Genomic DNA, 17,136 nt, shown 5'->3' with positions numbered 1-17,136 from the left:
ACAGGTACAGCTGTCAGGTGCAGCTGTCAGGTACAGCTGTCAGGTACAGGTACAGCTGTCAGGTACAGGTACAGCTGTCAGGTACAGGTACAGCTGTCAGGTACAGCTGTCAGGTACAGGTGCAGCTGTCAGGTACAGCTGTCAGGTACAGGTACAGCTGTCAGGTACAGGTACAGCTGTCAGGTACAGGTGCAGCTGTCAGGTACAGCTGTCAGGTACAGGTGCAGCTGTCAGGTGCAGCTGTCAGGTACAGGTACAGCTGTCAGGTACAGGTACAGCTGTCAGGTACAGCTGTCAGGTACAGGTACAGCTGTCAGGTACAGGTACAGCTGTCAGGTACAGCTGTCAGGTACAGGTACAGCTGTCAGGTACAGCTGTCAGGTACAGGTGCAGCTGTCAGGTGCAGCTGTCAGGTACAGGTACAGCTGTCAGGTACAGGTACAGCTGTCAGGTACAGCTGTCAGGTACAGGTACAGCTGTCAGGTACAGGTACAGCTGTCAGGTACAGCTGTCAGGTACAGGTACAGCTGTCAGGTACAGGTGCAGCTGTCAGGTGCAGCTGTCAGGTACAGGTGCAGCTGTCAGGTACAGGTACAGCTGTCAGGTACAGGTACAGCTGTCAGGTACAGCTGTCAGGTACAGGTGCAGCTGTCAGGTACAGCTGTCAGGTACAGGTACAGCTGTCAGGTACAGGTGCAGCTGTCAGGTACAGCTGTCAGGTACAGCTGTCAGGTACAGGTACAGCTGTCAGGTACAGGTGCAGCTGTCAGGTACAGGTACAGCTGTCAGGTACAGCTGTCAGGTACAGCTGTCAGGTACAGGTGCAGCTGTCAGGTACAGGTACAGCTGTCAGGTACAGGTGCAGCTGTCAGGTACAGCTGTCAGGTACAGGTACAGCTGTCAGGTGCAGCTGTCAGGTACAGGTACAGCTGTCAGGTACAGGTGCAGCTGTCAGGTACAGCTGTCAGGTACAGGTACAGCTGTCAGGTACAGGTACAGCTGTCAGGTACAGCTGTCAGGTACAGGTACAGCTGTCAGGTACAGGTGCAGCTGTCAGGTGCAGCTGTCAGGTACAGGTACAGCTGTCAGGTACAGGTACAGCTGTCAGGTACAGGTGCAGCTGTCAGGTACAGCTGTCAGGTACAGGTGCAGCTGTCAGGTACAGCTGTCAGGTACAGGTACAGCTGTCAGGTACAGGTGCAGCTGTCAGGTACAGCTGTCAGGTACAGCTGTCAGGTACAGGTACAGCTGTCAGGTACAGGTGCAGCTGTCAGGTACAGGTACAGCTGTCAGGTACAGCTGTCAGGTACAGCTGTCAGGTACAGGTGCAGCTGTCAGGTACAGGTACAGCTGTCAGGTACAGGTGCAGCTGTCAGGTACAGCTGTCAGGTACAGGTGCAGCTGTCAGGTGCAGCTGTCAGGTACAGGTACAGCTGTCAGGTACAGGTGCAGCTGTCAGGTGCAGCTGTCAGGTACAGCTGTCAGGTACAGGTACAGCTGTCAGGTACAGGTGCAGCTGTCAGGTACAGCTGACAGGTACAGGTGCAGCTGTCAGGTGCAGCTGTCAGGTACAGGTACAGCTGTCAGGTACAGGTACAGCTGTCAGGTACAGCTGTCAGGTACAGGTACAGCTGTCAGGTACAGCTGTCAGGTACAGGTACAGCTGTCAGGTACAGCTGTCAGGTACAGGTGCAGCTGTCAGGTGCAGCTGTCAGGTACAGGTACAGCTGTCAGGTACAGGTACAGCTGTCAGGTACAGCTGTCAGGTACAGGTACAGCTGTCAGGTACAGGTACAGCTGTCAGGTACAGCTGTCAGGTACAGGTACAGCTGTCAGGTACAGGTGCAGCTGTCAGGTGCAGCTGTCAGGTACAGGTGCAGCTGTCAGGTACAGGTACAGCTGTCAGGTACAGGTGCAGCTGTCAGGTACAGCTGTCAGGTACAGGTGCAGCTGTCAGGTACAGCTGTCAGGTACAGGTACAGCTGTCAGGTACAGGTGCAGCTGTCAGGTACAGCTGTCAGGTACAGCTGTCAGGTACAGGTACAGCTGTCAGGTACAGGTGCAGCTGTCAGGTACAGGTACAGCTGTCAGGTACAGCTGTCAGGTACAGCTGTCAGGTACAGCTGTCAGGTACAGGTGCAGCTGTCAGGTACAGGTACAGCTGTCAGGTACAGGTGCAGCTGTCAGGTACAGCTGTCAGGTACAGGTGCAGCTGTCAGGTGCAGCTGTCAGGTACAGGTACAGCTGTCAGGTACAGGTACAGCTGTCAGGTACAGCTGTCAGGTACAGGTACAGCTGTCAGGTACAGGTACAGCTGTCAGGTACAGCTGTCAGGTACAGGTACAGCTGTCAGGTACAGGTGCAGCTGTCAGGTACAGGTACAGCTGTCAGGTACAGCTGTCAGGTACAGGTGCAGCTGTCAGGTACAGGTGCAGCTGTCAGGTACAGGTACAGCTGTCAGGTACAGCTGTCAGGTACAGCTGTCAGGTACAGGTACAGCTGTCAGGTACAGCTGTCAGGTACAGGTGCAGCTGTCAGGTACAGGTACAGCTGTCAGGTACAGGTGCAGCTGTCAGGTAAAGCTGTCAGGTACAGGTGCAGCTGTCAGGTACAGGTGCAGCTGTCAGGTACAGCTGTCAGGTACAGGTACAGCTGTCAGGTACAGGTGCAGCTGTCAGGTACAGGTACAGCTGTCAGGTACAGGTGCAGCTGTCAGGTACAGCTGTCAGGTACAGCTGTCAGGTACAGGTGCAGCTGTCAGGTACAGGTGCAGCTGTCAGGTACAGGTACAGCTGTCAGGTACAGGTGCAGCTGTCAGGTACAGGTGTCAGGTACAGGTGTCAGGTACAGCTGTCAGGTACAGGTGTAGCTGTCAGGTACAGGTACAGCTGTCAGGTACAGGTGTCAGGTACAGCTGTCAGGTACAGGTGCAGCTGTCAGGTACAGGTGCAGCTGTCAGGTACAGCGGTCAGGTACAGGTGTCAGGTACAGCTGTCAGGTACAGGTACAGCTGTCAGGTACAGGTGCAGCTGTCAGGTACAGCTGTCAGGTACAGGTACAGCTGTCAGGTACAGGTGCAGCTGTCAGGTACAGGTACAGCTGTCAGGTACAGGTGTAGCTGTCAGGTGCAGGTGCAGCTGTCAGGTACAGCTGTCAGGTACAGGTGCAGCTGTCAGGTACAGCTGTCAGGTACAGGTACAGCTGTCAGGTACAGGTACAGCTGTCAGGTACAGGTGTCAGGTACAGGTACAGCTGTCAGGTACAGGTACAGCTGTCAGGTACAGCTGTCAGGTACAGGTGCAGCTGTCAGGTACAGGTACAGCTGTCAGGTGCAGCTGTCAGGTACAGGTGCAGCTGTCAGGTACAGCTGTCAGGTGCAGCTGTCAGGTACAGGTACAGCTGTCAGGTACAGGTGTAGCTGTCAGGTACAGCTGTCAGGTACAGGTGCAGCTGTCAGGTGCAGCTGTCAGGTACAGGTACAGCTGTCAGGTACAGGTGTCAGGTACAGCTGTCAGGTACAGGTACAGCTGTCAGGTACAGCTGTCAGGTACAGGTACAGCTGTCAGATACAGCTGTCAGGTACAGGTGCAGCTGTCAGGTACAGGTACAGCTGTCAGGTACAGGTACAGCTGTCAGGTACAGGTGTAGCTGTCAGGTGCAGGTGCAGCTGTCAGGTACAGCTGTCAGGTGCAGCTGTCAGGTGTAGCTGTCAGGTACAGGTGTAGCTGTCAGGTACAGCTGTCAGGTACAGGTACAGCTGTCAGGTGCAGCTGTCAGGTGTAGCTGTCAGGTACAGGTACAGCTGTCAGGTACAGGTGCAGCTGTCAGGTACAGGTACAGCTGTCAGGTACAGGTGTAGCTGTCAGGTGCAGGTGCAGCTGTCAGGTACAGCTGTCAGGTGTAGCTGTCAGGTACAGCTGTCAGGTGCAGCTGTCAGGTGTAGCTGTCAGGTACAGGTGTAGCTGTCAGGTACAGCTGTCAGGTACAGGTACAGCTGTCAGGTACAGCTGTCAGGTACAGGTGCAGCTGTCAGGTACAGGTACAGCTGTCAGGTGCAGCTGTAAGGTACAGGTGCAGCTGTCAGGTACAGGTACAGCTGTCAGGTGCAGCTGTCAGGTACAGGTGCAGCTGTCAGGTACAGGTACAGCTGTCAGGTACAGCTGTCAGGTACAGGTGCAGCTGTCAGGTACAGCTGTCAGGTGTAGCTGTCAGGTACAGGTGCAGCTGTCAGGTACAGGTACAGCTGTCAGGTACAGGTGCAGCTGTCAGGTACAGGTACAGCTGTCAGGTACAGCTGTCAGGTGTAGCTGTCAGGTACAGCTGTCAGGTGCAGCTGTCAGGTGTAGCTGTCAGGTACAGGTACAGCTGTCAGGTACAGGTGCAGCTGTCAGGTACAGGTGTCAGGTACAGGTGTCAGGTACAGCTGTCAGGTACAGGTACAGCTGTCAGGTACAGCTGTCAGGTACAGGTACAGCTGTCAGGTACAGCTGTCAGGTACAGGTACAGCTGTCAGGTACAGGTGTAGCTGTCAGGTACAGGTGTCAGGTACAGGTGTCAGGTACAGGTGTCAGGTACAGGTACAGCTGTCAGGTACAGGTACAGCTGTCAGGTGCAGCTGTCAGGTGCAGCTGTCAGGTACAGCTGTCAGGTACAGGTACAGCTGTCAGGTACAGCTGTCAGGTACAGGTGCAGCTGTCAGGTACAGCTATCAGGTACAGGTACAGCTGTCAGGTACAGGTGTAGCTGTCAGGTACAGGTACAGCTGTCAGGTGCAGCTGTCAGGTACAGGTACAGCTGTCAGGTACAGCTGTCATGTACAGCTGTCAGGTACAGCTGTCAGGTACAGGTACAGCTGTCAGGTACAGGTACAGCTGTCAGGTACAGGTGTCAGGTACAGGTACAGCTGTCAGGTACAGGTGCAGCTGTCAGGTACAGGTACAGCTGTCAGGTACAGGTACAGCTGTCAGGTGCAGCTGTCAGGTACAGGTGCAGCTGTCAGGTACAGGTGCAGCTGTCAGGTACAGGTACAGCTGTCAGGTACAGGTGCAGCTGTCAGGTACAGGTACAGCTGTCAGGTACAGGTACAGCTGTCAGGTACAGCTGTCAGGTACAGGTGCAGCTGTCAGGTACAGCTGTCAGGTACAGGTACAGCTGTCAGGTACAGGTGCAGCTGTCAGGTACAGCTGTCAGGTACAGCTGTCAGGTACAGGTACAGCTGTCAGGTACAGGTGCAGCTGTCAGGTACAGGTACAGCTGTCAGGTACAGCTGTCAGGTACAGCTGTCAGGTACAGGTGCAGCTGTCAGGTACAGGTACAGCTGTCAGGTACAGGTGCAGCTGTCAGGTACAGCTGTCAGGTACAGGTACAGCTGTCAGGTGCAGCTGTCAGGTACAGGTACAGCTGTCAGGTACAGGTGCAGCTGTCAGGTACAGCTGTCAGGTACAGGTACAGCTGTCAGGTACAGGTACAGCTGTCAGGTACAGCTGTCAGGTACAGGTACAGCTGTCAGGTACAGGTGCAGCTGTCAGGTGCAGCTGTCAGGTACAGGTGCAGCTGTCAGGTACAGGTACAGCTGTCAGGTACAGGTGTCAGGTACAGGTGCAGCTGTCAGGTACAGCTGTCAGGTACAGGTACAGCTGTCAGGTACAGGTGCAGCTGTCAGGTACAGCTGTCAGGTACAGCTGTCAGGTACAGGTACAGCTGTCAGGTACAGGTGCAGCTGTCAGGTACAGGTACAGCTGTCAGGTACAGCTGTCAGGTACAGCTGTCAGGTACAGGTGCAGCTGTCAGGTACAGGTACAGCTGTCAGGTACAGGTGCAGCTGTCAGGTACAGCTGTCAGGTACAGGTGCAGCTGTCAGGTGCAGCTGTCAGGTACAGGTACAGCTGTCAGGTACAGGTGCAGCTGTCAGGTGCAGCTGTCAGGTACAGCTGTCAGGTACAGGTACAGCTGTCAGGTACAGGTGCAGCTGTCAGGTACAGCTGTCAGGTACAGGTGCAGCTGTCAGGTGCAGCTGTCAGGTACAGGTACAGCTGTCAGGTACAGGTACAGCTGTCAGGTACAGCTGTCAGGTACAGGTACAGCTGTCAGGTACAGCTGTCAGGTACAGGTGCAGCTGTCAGGTGCAGCTGTCAGGTACAGGTACAGCTGTCAGGTACAGGTACAGCTGTCAGGTACAGCTGTCAGGTACAGGTACAGCTGTCAGGTACAGGTACAGCTGTCAGGTACAGCTGTCAGGTACAGGTACAGCTGTCAGGTACAGGTGCAGCTGTCAGGTGCAGCTGTCAGGTACAGGTGCAGCTGTCAGGTACAGGTACAGCTGTCAGGTACAGGTGCAGCTGTCAGGTACAGCTGTCAGGTACAGGTGCAGCTGTCAGGTACAGCTGTCAGGTACAGGTACAGCTGTCAGGTACAGGTGCAGCTGTCAGGTACAGCTGTCAGGTACAGCTGTCAGGTACAGGTACAGCTGTCAGGTACAGGTGCAGCTGTCAGGTACAGGTACAGCTGTCAGGTACAGCTGTCAGGTACAGCTGTCAGGTACAGGTGCAGCTGTCAGGTACAGGTACAGCTGTCAGGTACAGGTGCAGCTGTCAGGTACAGCTGTCAGGTACAGGTGCAGCTGTCAGGTGCAGCTGTCAGGTACAGGTACAGCTGTCAGGTACAGGTACAGCTGTCAGGTACAGCTGTCAGGTACAGGTACAGCTGTCAGGTACAGCTGTCAGGTACAGGTACAGCTGTCAGGTACAGGTGCAGCTGTCAGGTACAGGTACAGCTGTCAGGTACAGCTGTCAGGTACAGGTGCAGCTGTCAGGTACAGGTGCAGCTGTCAGGTACAGGTACAGCTGTCAGGTACAGCTGTCAGGTACAGCTGTCAGGTACAGGTACAGCTGTCAGGTACAGCTGTCAGGTACAGGTGCAGCTGTCAGGTACAGGTACAGCTGTCAGGTACAGGTGCAGCTGTCAGGTAAAGCTGTCAGGTACAGGTGCAGCTGTCAGGTACAGGTGCAGCTGTCAGGTACAGCTGTCAGGTACAGGTACAGCTGTCAGGTACAGGTGCAGCTGTCAGGTACAGGTACAGCTGTCAGGTACAGGTGCAGCTGTCAGGTACAGCTGTCAGGTACAGGTACAGCTGTCAGGTACAGCTGTCAGGTACAGGTGCAGCTGTCAGGTACAGGTGCAGCTGTCAGGTACAGGTACAGCTGTCAGGTACAGGTGCAGCTGTCAGGTACAGGTGTCAGGTACAGGTGTCAGGTACAGCTGTCAGGTACAGGTGTAGCTGTCAGGTACAGGTACAGCTGTCAGGTACAGGTGTCAGGTACAGCTGTCAGGTACAGGTGCAGCTGTCAGGTACAGGTGCAGCTGTCAGGTACAGCGGTCAGGTACAGGTGTCAGGTACAGCTGTCAGGTACAGGTACAGCTGTCAGGTACAGGTGCAGCTGTCAGGTACAGCTGTCAGGTACAGGTACAGCTGTCAGGTACAGGTGCAGCTGTCAGGTACAGGTACAGCTGTCAGGTACAGGTGTAGCTGTCAGGTGCAGGTGCAGCTGTCAGGTACAGCTGTCAGGTACAGGTGCAGCTGTCAGGTACAGCTGTCAGGTACAGGTACAGCTGTCAGGTACAGGTACAGCTGTCAGGTACAGGTGTCAGGTACAGGTACAGCTGTCAGGTACAGGTACAGCTGTCAGGTACAGCTGTCAGGTACAGGTGCAGCTGTCAGGTACAGGTACAGCTGTCAGGTGCAGCTGTCAGGTACAGGTGCAGCTGTCAGGTACAGCTGTCAGGTGCAGCTGTCAGGTACAGGTACAGCTGTCAGGTACAGCTGTCAGGTACAGCTGTCAGGTACAGGTACAGCTGTCAGGTACAGGTGTAGCTGTCAGGTACAGCTGTCAGGTACAGGTGCAGCTGTCAGGTGCAGCTGTCAGGTACAGGTACAGCTGTCAGGTACAGGTGTCAGGTACAGCTGTCAGGTACAGGTACAGCTGTCAGGTACAGCTGTCAGGTACAGGTACAGCTGTCAGATACAGCTGTCAGGTACAGGTGCAGCTGTCAGGTACAGGTACAGCTGTCAGGTACAGGTACAGCTGTCAGGTACAGGTGTAGCTGTCAGGTGCAGGTGCAGCTGTCAGGTACAGCTGTCAGGTGCAGCTGTCAGGTGTAGCTGTCAGGTACAGGTGTAGCTGTCAGGTACAGCTGTCAGGTACAGGTACAGCTGTCAGGTGCAGCTGTCAGGTGTAGCTGTCAGGTACAGGTACAGCTGTCAGGTACAGGTGCAGCTGTCAGGTACAGGTACAGCTGTCAGGTACAGGTGTAGCTGTCAGGTGCAGGTGCAGCTGTCAGGTACAGCTGTCAGGTGTAGCTGTCAGGTACAGCTGTCAGGTGCAGCTGTCAGGTGTAGCTGTCAGGTACAGGTGTAGCTGTCAGGTACAGCTGTCAGGTACAGGTACAGCTGTCAGGTACAGCTGTCAGGTACAGGTGCAGCTGTCAGGTACAGGTACAGCTGTCAGGTGCAGCTGTAAGGTACAGGTGCAGCTGTCAGGTACAGGTACAGCTGTCAGGTGCAGCTGTCAGGTACAGGTGCAGCTGTCAGGTACAGGTACAGCTGTCAGGTACAGCTGTCAGGTACAGGTGCAGCTGTCAGGTACAGCTGTCAGGTGTAGCTGTCAGGTACAGGTGCAGCTGTCAGGTACAGGTACAGCTGTCAGGTACAGGTGCAGCTGTCAGGTACAGGTACAGCTGTCAGGTACAGCTGTCAGGTGTAGCTGTCAGGTACAGCTGTCAGGTGCAGCTGTCAGGTGTAGCTGTCAGGTACAGGTACAGCTGTCAGGTACAGGTGCAGCTGTCAGGTACAGGTGTCAGGTACAGGTGTCAGGTACAGCTGTCAGGTACAGGTACAGCTGTCAGGTACAGCTGTCAGGTACAGGTACAGCTGTCAGGTACAGCTGTCAGGTACAGGTACAGCTGTCAGGTACAGGTGTAGCTGTCAGGTACAGGTGTCAGGTACACGTGTCAGGTACAGGTGTCAGGTACAGGTACAGCTGTCAGGTACAGGTACAGCTGTCAGGTGCAGCTGTCAGGTGCAGCTGTCAGGTACAGCTGTCAGGTACAGGTACAGCTGTCAGGTACAGCTGTCAGGTACAGGTGCAGCTGTCAGGTACAGCTATCAGGTACAGGTACAGCTGTCAGGTACAGGTGTAGCTGTCAGGTACAGGTACAGCTGTCAGGTGCAGCTGTCAGGTACAGGTACAGCTGTCAGGTACAGCTGTCATGTACAGCTGTCAGGTACAGCTGTCAGGTACAGCTGTCAGGTACAGGTACAGCTGTCAGGTACAGGTACAGCTGTCAGGTACAGGTGTCAGGTACAGGTACAGCTGTCAGGTACAGGTACAGCTGTCAGGTACAGGTGCAGCTGTCAGGTACAGGTACAGCTGTCAGGTACAGGTACAGCTGTCAGGTGCAGCTGTCAGGTACAGGTGCAGCTGTCAGGTACAGCTGTCAGGTGCAGCTGTCAGGTACAGGTACAGCTGTCAGGTACAGCTGTCAGGTACAGCTGTCAGGTACAGGTGTAGCTGTCAGGTACAGCTGTCAGGTACAGGTGCAGCTGTCAGGTGCAGCTGTCAGGTACAGGTACAGCTGTCAGGTACAGGTGTCAGGTACAGCTGTCAGGTACAGGTACAGCTGTCAGGTACAGCTGTCAGGTACAGGTGCAGCTGTCAGGTACAGGTACAGCTGTCAGGTACAGCTGTCAGGTACAGGTGCAGCTGTCAGGTACAGGTACAGCTGTCAGGTACAGCTGTCAGGTACAGGTACAGGTGCAGCTGTCAGGTGCAGCTGTCAGGTAGAGGTGCAGCTGTCAGGTACAGCTGTCAGGTACAGGTGCAGCTGTCAGGTGCAGCTGTCAGGTACAGGTACAGCTGTCAGGTACAGGTACAGCTGTCAGGTACAGCTGTCAGGTACAGGTACAGCTGTCAGGTACAGGTACAGCTGTCAGGTACAGGTGTCAGGTACAGCTGTCAGGTACAGGTACAGCTGTCAGGTACAGCTGTCAGGTACAGGTACAGCTGTCAGGTACAGGTGCAGCTGTCAGGTACAGGTACAGCTGTCAGGTACAGCTGTCAGGTACAGCTGTCAGGTACAGGTGCAGCTGTCAGGTACAGGTACAGCTGTCAGGTACAGGTGTCAGGTACAGGTACAGCTGTCAGGTACAGGTACAGCTGTCAGGTACAGCTGTCAGGTACAGGTGCAGCTGTCAGGTGCAGCTGTCAGGTACAGGTACAGCTGTCAGGTACAGGTACAGCTGTCAGGTACAGCTGTCAGGTACAGGTACAGCTGTCAGGTACAGCTGTCAGGTACAGGTACAGCTGTCAGGTACAGGTGCAGCTGTCAGGTACAGGTACAGCTGTCAGGTACAGCTGTCAGGTACAGGTGCAGCTGTCAGGTACAGCTGTCAGGTACAGCTGTCAGGTACAGGTACAGCTGTCAGGTACAGGTACAGCTGTCAGGTGCAGCTGTCAGGTACAGGTGCAGCTGTCAGGTACAGCTGTCAGGTACAGGTGCAGCTGTCAGGTGCAGCTGTCAGGTACAGGTACAGCTGTCAGGTACAGGTACAGCTGTCAGGTACAGCTGTCAGGTACAGGTACAGCTGTCAGGTACAGGTACAGCTGTCAGGTACAGGTGTCAGGTACAGCTGTCAGGTACAGGTACAGCTGTCAGGTACAGCTGTCAGGTACAGGTACAGCTGTCAGGTACAGGTGCAGCTGTCAGGTACAGGTACAGCTGTCAGGTACAGCTGTCAGGTACAGCTGTCAGGTACAGGTGCAGCTGTCAGGTACAGGTACAGCTGTCAGGTACAGGTGTCAGGTACAGGTACAGCTGTCAGGTACAGGTACAGCTGTCAGGTACAGCTGTCAGGTACAGGTGCAGCTGTCAGGTGCAGCTGTCAGGTACAGGTACAGCTGTCAGGTACAGGTACAGCTGTCAGGTACAGCTGTCAGGTACAGGTACAGCTGTCAGGTACAGGTACAGCTGTCAGGTACAGCTGTCAGGTACAGGTACAGCTGTCAGGTACAGGTGCAGCTGTCAGGTACAGGTACAGCTGTCAGGTACAGCTGTCAGGTACAGGTGCAGCTGTCAGGTACAGCTGTCAGGTACAGCTGTCAGGTACAGGTACAGCTGTCAGGTACAGGTACAGGTGCAGCTGTCAGGTACAGCTGTCAGGTACAGGTGCAGCTGTCAGGTACAGGTACAGCTGTCAGGTACAGGTGCAGCTGTCAGGTAAAGCTGTCAGGTACAGGTGCAGCTGTCAGGTACAGGTACAGCTGTCAGGTACAGCTGTCAGGTACAGGTACAGCTGTCAGGTACAGGTGCAGCTGTCAGGTACAGGTACAGCTGTCAGGTACAGGTGCAGCTGTCAGGTACAGCTGTCAGGTACAGGTACAGCTGTCAGGTACAGCTGTCAGGTACAGGTACAGCTGTCAGGTACAGCTGTCAGGTACAGGTGCAGCTGTCAGGTACAGGTGCAGCTGTCAGGTACAGGTGCAGCTGTCAGGTACAGGTGTCAGGTACAGGTGTCAGGTACAGCTGTCAGGTACAGGTGTAGCTGTCAGGTACAGGTACAGCTGTCAGGTACAGGTGTCAGGTACAGCTGTCAGGTACAGGTGCAGCTGTCAGGTACAGGTGCAGCTGTCAGGTACAGCGGTCAGGTACAGGTGTCAGGTACAGCTGTCAGGTACAGGTACAGCTGTCAGGTACAGGTGCAGCTGTCAGGTACAGCTGTCAGGTACAGGTACAGCTGTCAGGTACAGGTGCAGCTGTCAGGTACAGGTACAGCTGTCAGGTACAGGTGTAGCTGTCAGGTGCAGGTGCAGCTGTCAGGTACAGCTGTCAGGTACAGGTGCAGCTGTCAGGTACAGCTGTCAGGTACAGGTACAGCTGTCAGGTACAGGTGTCAGGTACAGGTACAGCTGTCAGGTACAGGTACAGCTGTCAGGTACAGCTGTCAGGTACAGGTGCAGCTGTCAGGTACAGGTACAGCTGTCAGGTGCAGCTGTCAGGTACAGGTGCAGCTGTCAGGTACAGCTGTCAGGTGCAGCTGTCAGGTACAGGTACAGCTGTCAGGTACAGCTGTCAGGTACAGCTGTCAGGTACAGGTACAGCTGTCAGGTACAGGTGTAGCTGTCAGGTACAGCTGTCAGGTACAGGTGCAGCTGTCAGGTGCAGCTGTCAGGTACAGGTACAGCTGTCAGATACAGCTGTCAGGTACAGGTACAGCTGTCAGGTACAGGTGCAGCTGTCAGGTACAGGTACAGCTGTCAGGTACAGGTACAGCTGTCAGGTACAGCTGTCAGGTGTAGCTGTCAGGTACAGCTGTCAGGTGCAGCTGTCAGGTGTAGCTGTCAGGTACAGGTGTAGCTGTCAGGTACAGCTGTCAGGTACAGGTACAGCTGACAGGTGCAGCTGTCAGGTGTAGCTGTCAGGTACAGGTACAGCTGTCAGGTACAGGTGCAGCTGTCAGGTACAGGTACAGCTGTCAGGTACAGGTGTAGCTGTCAGGTGCAGGTGCAGCTGTCAGGTACAGCTGTCAGGTGTAGCTGTCAGGTACAGCTGTCAGGTGCAGCTGTCAGGTGTAGCTGTCAGGTACAGGTGTAGCTGTCAGGTACAGCTGTCAGGTACAGGTACAGCTGTCAGGTACAGCTGTCAGGTACAGGTGCAGCTGTCAGGTACAGGTACAGCTGTCAGGTGCAGCTGTAAGGTACAGGTACAGCTGTCAGGTACAGCTGTCAGGTACAGGTGCAGCTGTCAGGTACAGCTGTCAGGTGTAGCTGTCAGGTACAGGTGCAGCTGTCAGGTACAGGTACAGCTGTCAGGTACAGGTGCAGCTGTCAGGTACAGGTACAGCTGTCAGGTGCAGGTACAGCTGTCAGGTACAGCTGTCAGGTGTAGCTGTCAGGTACAGCTGTCAGGTGCAGCTGTCAGGTGTAGCTGTCAGGTACAGGTACAGCTGTCAGGTACAGGTGCAGCTGTCAGGTGTAGCTGTCAGGTACAGGTGTCAGGTACAGGTGTCAGGTACAGCTGTCAGGTACAGGTACAGCTGTCAGGTACAGCTGTCAGGTACAGGTACAGCTGTCAGGTACAGCTGTCAGGTACAGGTACAGCTGTCAGGTACAGGTGTAGCTGTCAGGTACAGGTGTCAGGTACAGGTGTCAGGTACAGGTGTCAGGTACAGGTACAGCTGTCAGGTACAGGTACAGCTGTCAGGTGCAGCTGTCAGGTGCAGCTGTCAGGTACAGCTGTCAGGTACAGCTGTCAGGTACAGCTACAGCTGTCAGGTACAGCTGTCAGGTACAGCTGTCAGGTACAGGTGCAGCTGTCAGGTACAGCTGTCAGGTACAGGTACAGCTGTCAGGTACAGGTGTAGCTGTCAGGTACAGGTACAGCTGTCAGGTGCAGCTGTCAGGTACAGGTACAGCTGTCAGGTACAGCTGTCAGGTACAGCTGTCAGGTACAGGTACAGCTGTCAGGTACAGCTGTCATGTACAGCTGTCAGGTACAGCTGTCAGGTACAGGTACAGCTGTCAGGTGCAGGTACAGCTGTCAGGTGCAGCTGTCAGGTACAGCTGTCAGGTGCAGCTGTCAGGTGCAGGTACAGCTGTCATGTACAGCTGTCAGGTACAGCTGTCAGGTGCAGCTGTCAGGTACAGCTGTCAGGTACAGCTGTCAGGTACAGGTACAGCTGTCAGGTACAGGTACAGCTGTCAGGTACAGGTGTAGCTGTCAGGTACAGCTGTCAGGTACAGCTGTCAGGTACAGGTACAGCTGTCAGGTACAGCTGTCAGGTACAGGTGCAGCTGTCAGGTACAGCTGTCAGGTACAGGTACAGCTGTCAGGTACAGGTGTAGCTGTCAGGTACAGCTGTCAGGTACAGGTACAGCTGTCAGGTGCAGCTGTCAGGTACAGGTACAGCTGTCAGGTACAGCTGTCAGGTACAGCTGTCAGGTACAGGTGCAGCTGTCAGGTACAGCTGTCAGGTACAGGTACAGCTGTCAGGTACAGGTGCAGCTGTCAGGTACAGCTGTCAGGTGCAGCTGTCAGGTACAGGTACAGCTGTCAGGTACAGCTGTCAGGTACAGGTACAGCTGTCAGGTACAGGTACAGCTGTCAGGTACAGGTGTCAGGTACAGGTACAGCTGTCAGGTACAGCTGTCAGGTACAGGTACAGCTGTCAGGTACAGGTGCAGCTGTCAGGTACAGGTACAGCTGTCAGGTACAGGTACAGCTGTCAGGTGCAGCTGTCAGGTACAGGTGCAGCTGTCAGGTACAGCTGTCAGGTGCAGCTGTCAGGTACAGGTACAGCTGTCAGGTACAGCTGTCAGGTACAGCTGTCAGGTACAGGTACAGCTGTCAGGTACAGGTGTAGCTGTCAGGTACAGCTGTCAGGTACAGGTGCAGCTGTCAGGTGCAGCTGTCAGGTACAGGTACAGCTGTCAGGTACAGGTGTCAGGTACAGCTGTCAGGTACAGGTACAGCTGTCAGGTACAGCTGTCAGGTACAGGTGCAGCTGTCAGGTACAGCTGTCAGGTACAGCTGTCAGGTACAGGTACAGGTGCAGCTGTCAGGTGCAGCTGTCAGGTACAGGTGCAGCTGTCAGGTACAGCTGTCAGGTACAGGTGCAGCTGTCAGGTACAGGTACAGCTGTCAGGTACAGCTGTCAGGTACAGGTACAGCTGTCAGGTACAGGTGCAGCTGTCAGGTACAGCTGTCAGGTACAGCTGTCAGGTACAGGTACAGCTGTCAGGTACAGGTGCAGCTGTCAGGTACAGGTACAGCTGTCAGGTACAGCTGTCAGGTACAGCTGTCAGGTACAGGTGCAGCTGTCAGGTACAGGTACAGCTGTCAGGTACAGGTGCAGCTGTCAGGTACAGCTGTCAGGTACAGGTGCAGCTGTCAGGTGCAGCTGTCAGGTACAGGTACAGCTGTCAGGTACAGCTGTCAGGTACAGGTACAGCTGTCAGGTACAGGTACAGCTGTCAGGTACAGCTGTCAGGTACAGGTACAGCTGTCAGGTACAGGTGCAGCTGTCAGGTACAGGTACAGCTGTCAGGTACAGCTGTCAGGTACAGGTGCAGCTGTCAGGTACAGGTGCAGCTGTCAGGTACAGGTACAGCTGTCAGGTACAGCTGTCAGGTACAGCTGTCAGGTACAGGTACAGCTGTCAGGTACAGCTGTCAGGTACAGGTACAGGTGCAGCTGTCAGGTACAGCTGTCAGGTACAGGTGCAGCTGTCAGGTACAGGTACAGCTGTCAGGTACAGGTGCAGCTGTCAGGTAAAGCTGTCAGGTACAGGTGCAGCTGTCAGGTACAGGTGCAGCTGTCAGGTACAGCTGTCAGGTACAGGTACAGCTGTCAGGTACAGGTGCAGCTGTCAGGTACAGGTACAGCTGTCAGGTACAGGTGCAGCTGTCAGGTACAGCTGTCAGGTACAGGTACAGCTGTCAGGTACAGGTACAGCTGTCAGGTACAGCTGTCAGGTACAGGTGCAGCTGTCAGGTACAGGTGCAGCTGTCAGGTACAGGTACAGCTGTCAGGTACAGGTGTCAGGTACAGGTGTCAGGTACAGCTGTCAGGTACAGGTGTAGCTGTCAGGTACAGGTACAGCTGTCAGGTACAGGTGTCAGGTACAGCTGTCAGGTACAGGTGCAGCTGTCAGGTACAGGTGCAGCTGTCAGGTACAGCGGTCAGGTACAGGTGTCAGGTACAGCTGTCAGGTACAGGTACAGCTGTCAGGTACAGGTGCAGCTGTCAGGTACAGCTGTCAGGTACAGGTACAGCTGTCAGGTACAGGTGCAGCTGTCAGGTACAGGTACAGCTGTCAGGTACAGGTGTAGCTGTCAGGTGCAGGTGCAGCTGTCAGGTACAGCTGTCAGGTACAGGTGCAGCTGTCAGGTACAGCTGTCAGGTACAGGTACAGCTGTCAGGTACAGGTACAGCTGTCAGGTACAGGTGTCAGGTACAGGTGCAGCTGTCAGGTACAGGTACAGCTGTCAGGTGCAGCTGTCAGGTACAGGTGCAGCTGTCAGGTACAGCTGTCAGGTGCAGCTGTCAGGTACAGGTACAGCTGTCAGGTACAGCTGTCAGGTACAGCTGTCAGGTACAGGTACAGCTGTCAGGTACAGGTGTAGCTGTCAGGTACAGCTGTCAGGTACAGGTGCAGCTGTCAGGTGCAGCTGTCAGGTACAGGTACAGCTGTCAGGTACAGGTGTCAGGTACAGCTGTCAGGTACAGGTACAGCTGTCAGGTACAGCTGTCAGGTACAGGTACAGCTGTCAGATACAGCTGTCAGGTACAGGTACAGCTGTCAGGTACAGGTGCAGCTGTCAGGTACAGGTACAGCTGTCAGGTACAGGTGCAGCTGTCAGGTACAGCTGTCAGGTGTAGCTGTCAGGTACAGCTGTCAGGTGCAGCTGTCAGGTGTAGCTGTCAGGTACAGGTGTAGCTGTCAGGTACAGCTGTCAGGTACAGGTACAGCTGTCAGGTGCAGCTGTCAGGTGTAGCTGTCAGGTACAGGTACAGCTGTCAGGTACAGGTGCAGCTGTCAGGTACAGGTACAGCTGTCAGGTACAGGTGTAGCTGTCAGGTGCAGGTGCAGCTGTCAGGTACAGCTGTCAGGTGTAGCTGTCAGGTACAGCTGTCAGGTGCAGCTGTCAGGTGTAGCTGTCAGGTACAGGTGTAGCTGTCAGGTACAGCTGTCAGGTACAGGTACAGCTGTCAGGTACAGCTGTCAGGTACAGGTGCAGCTGTCAGGTACAGGTACAGCTGTCAGGTGCAGCTGTAAGGTACAGGTACAGCTGTCAGGTACAGCTGTCAGGTACAGGTGCAGCTGTCAGGTACAGCTGTCAGGTGTAGCTGTCAGGTACAGGTGCAGCTGTCAGGTACAGGTACAGCTGTCAGGTACAGGTGCAGCTGTCAGGTACAGGTACAGCTGTCAGGTGCAGGTACAGCTGTCAGGTACAGCTGTCAGGTGTAGCTGTCAGGTACAGCTGTCAGGTGCAGCTGTCAGGTGTAGCTGTCAGGTACAGGTACAGCTGTCAGGTACAGGTGCAGCTGTCAGGTGTAGCTGTCAGGTACAGGTGTCAGGTACAG

General features: G+C 54.8%; 1 protein-coding gene across 1 annotated transcript in view; it reads right to left on the bottom strand.

Annotated features, from left to right (window-relative positions):
- The window catches only part of pip5k1bb (phosphatidylinositol-4-phosphate 5-kinase, type I, beta b), a 135,074-nt gene that overhangs the window by 17,014 nt on the left and 100,924 nt on the right, over window positions 1–17,136 (bottom strand). The gene's annotated exons all lie outside the window — the stretch shown is intronic.

Source organism: Lampris incognitus, chromosome 1 (genome assembly GCF_029633865.1).
Source record: "Lampris incognitus isolate fLamInc1 chromosome 1, fLamInc1.hap2, whole genome shotgun sequence".
Classification (NCBI taxonomy): Eukaryota; Metazoa; Chordata; class Actinopteri; order Lampriformes; family Lampridae; genus Lampris; species Lampris incognitus.
Note: the sequence above shows the minus strand (reverse complement) of the source record. Positions and strands in the feature narration are given on the sequence as shown.